Source organism: Spermophilus citellus (genome assembly GCF_964194105.1).
Source record: "Spermophilus citellus genome assembly, chromosome: X".
Lineage (NCBI taxonomy): Eukaryota > Metazoa > Chordata > Mammalia > Rodentia > Sciuridae > Spermophilus > Spermophilus citellus.
The window spans coordinates 49,237,913-49,241,086 of NC_138190.1; the positions used below are offsets into that span (position 1 = coordinate 49,237,913).

At 42.5% G+C, this 3,174-nt stretch overlaps 1 pseudogene across 1 annotated transcript; it reads left to right on the forward strand.

Annotated features, from left to right (window-relative positions):
* Positions 1 to 1,401: 1,401 nt before the first annotated feature.
* Positions 1,402 to 2,727, forward strand: LOC308639048 (tubulin beta-5 chain-like; annotated as a pseudogene). The gene has a single exon. The product of its transcript is annotated as a tubulin beta-5 chain-like (transcript).
* Positions 2,728 to 3,174: the final 447 nt, after the last annotated feature.

Consider the following 3,174-nt stretch of genomic DNA (forward strand, 5'->3'; position numbering starts at 1 on the left):
ATTTATTATGGAAGTTGGAAACATGGATCTGAGAACCTAGTAAATATTGAATAAATAGAAACTCTTCATTATTTTTATAATCACATAGTTCTACTTATGAAGTCCCTATTACCAGAAAGTTTTCTATTGTGCCTTTAATGGCTATGTTATTTTGATAGAAACAGAAGAAATTTTAATAAAAAATAATTTAAAGTACATATTAAAATATTATTTGACAGAGTTAAGTTTTTTCAAAAAAATCTTGATGGCATGGTAGTGACTAATATTCTCTTGCTTGTATGTAGCCATGACAATTCATTTGAGGGAAAGTAGTATACTGACATCAAGTATTTAAATAAATCTTGAATTGTCTTAGGCTAACTTAATCGAAACAAAAATAAATCATGTTTTATCTCCCCAAATAATGTAAAGGGCCCTTTGCATTGGAGACATATCCAGGCTATTATTTGTCATGATAGAAAATAAAAGCAAAGCAAAATGGAAGCAACAGTGAATTTTTCATAACTTACTCTAGTATTATAACAAGAGACAAAACCTTCAGATGTGGGGGTCTTCTCACTATTCTAGGATCTCTGAACAGATGTTTTCAACAGTTTGTGGACTACAATGATAAGATGGGGTGAGAGAGGGGGGTTCCAGGTAGAAAGCTTCTGAGTATTGTATCAGAATGGGTAAAAGTATCATCAAGTTTTCTCCCTCCTCCCCAGGGCTGGCAAGTCCTGAAGTAGGACTATGTCAAAGACCTCATGTAAATAGATCAAAAAATTCATGTGCCTTTGCTTAGTAATACAAATATGCGTAAGACCATGACTTGCCAAAGGAGTCTGAGACTGACTGCTACATCTTTTACATAATGAAGTGCATTAATTATGCACCATGTCTGGTGAAGCTTGCCAGATAAAGCCTTTGTAATTGTTTATGGTTTGGCCTGAAAATTGTACATATCATTTTGCACTGGAGCTGGACTACAATAAAACTATCATACACTATATATGATTTTTTTTCATAAAGATGAACAATACATCAAGATTTATAATAAGTCATTTGGAAACACCCCAGTGGTGTAATAGCAGAGGAATAGGAAATCAATTATCTTTAATGAATATGATGGAATTGTTTTTAGTCATTTAAAGCCAAGTTTATGAAAGTGTATAAATACCACAGGTGTTTTTGTATGTTATAATGGTGATTAGAAGAAGTAAAACTTTTCACATATAGTATAAACTGTATTATAATATTTAACAGAGAATCTTCCTGCCGTCATGTTCAGATCTTGCTGCTCCATCCTCCTGGGCATGTTCCTTCTTTCAGCTAGCAACCAGCACAGAAAACGAATTACATATTTCCTTGTCCCAAGCATACATTGAGGCAAGCAAAAATAAACTAAAATAAATTCTAGCCATGAGGGAAATCGTGCACATCCAGGCCGGTTAGTGTGGCAACCAGATCAGGACCAAGTTCTGGGAGTTGATCAGTGATGAACACGCATCGACCACACCAGTACCTACCATGGGGAAAGTGACCTGCAGCTGGATGGCATCCCCGTGTATTACAATGAAGCCACAGGTGACAAATATGTTCCTCATGCTATCCTGGTGGATCTAGAACCTGGGACTATGGACTCTGTTCGCTCAAGTCCTTTTAGCTAGATCCTCAGACCAGACAACTTTGTTTTTGGTCAGTCTGGGGCAGGTAACAACTGGGCCAAGGGTCACTATACAGAAGGGGCTGAGCTGGTTGACTCAGTCCTGGCTGTGGTGCAGAAGGAGGCAGAGCGCTATGACTGCCTGCAGGGATTCCAGCTGACCCACTCTCTGGGAGGGGGCACAGGCTCCGGAATGCACAGGCACCTTGCTCATTAGCAAGATCCAGGAAGAGTATCCTGACCGCATCATGAACACCTTTGGTGTAGTACCCTCACCCAAAATGTCTGATACTGTGGTTGAGCCCCACAATGCCACCCTCTCCGTCCATCAGTTGGTAGAGAACACTGATGAGACCTACTGCATTGACAACGAGGCCCTTTATGACATCTTCTTCCGTACCCTCAAGCTGAACACACCAACCTACGGAGACCTGAACCACCTCTTCTCAGCCACCATGAGTGGTGTCACCACCTGCCTCCGCTTCCCTGGCCAGCTCAATGCTGACCTCCACAAGTTGGCAGTCAACATGGTGCCCTTCCCACGTCTCCACTTCTTCATGCCTGGCTTTGCCCCTCTTACCAGCTGGGGAAGCCAGCAGTATTGGGCCCTCACTGTGCCTGAACTCACCCAGCAGGACTTTGATGTGAAGAATATGATGGCTGTCTGTGACCCTCGCCATGGTCGGTACCTCACCATGGCTGCAGTCTTCCGTGGACGGATGTCCATGAAGGAGGTAGATGAGCAGATGCTGAATGTGCAGAACAAGAATAGCAGCTACTTCATGGAATGGATCCCCAACAATGTCAAGACAGCTGTCTGTGACATCCCACCTCGTGGCCTCAACATGGCAGTTACCTTCATTGGCAACAACACAGCCATCCAGGGGCTCTTCAAGCGCATCACTGCCATGTTCCGCCGAAAGGCCTTCCTCCACTGGTACACAGGTGAGGGTATGGACGAGATGGAGTTCTCCAAGGCTGAGAGTAACATGAACGACCCTGTCTCCGAGTACCAGCAGTACCAGGATACCACTGCAGAAGAGGAAGAGAATTTTGGTGAGGAGGCTGAAGAGGAAGCCTAAGGTGGCTCCCCCATCACCTCAGGCTTCTCAGTTCCCCAGCTTTCCGCTGCCCCTTTCTTCAGAATTTGTGTTAACTGCCTTTTTTTCCCTTTTTTTTTCTTTTGGGAGGCATGCAGAACAGTGCCTGACCCATATTAGGTTCTCAATAAATATTTGTTTCTTGAATGTCTCCTCTTTCCACTCTGGCAAACTTAAATTTCTTCCATGCTGGATTACCCTGCATTTCTTTCTGGTACCTATTTTTCACATCTGTCCATTTAATATCTTCTGTTTCCAAAATGATTCTCCCAATAAGCTGGTTCTTGTCCAGATCCCATTTAGAACTAGTCAGGTGCTTTTAGTGGCCACCATCCTAAGGCAAAATAATACGAGGTAGAAGGTAGCAGCAGGTAGAAATCACTTGTGATGAGGATGGGATTTTTCATTTTAGGACAGTTTTTTAAAGAG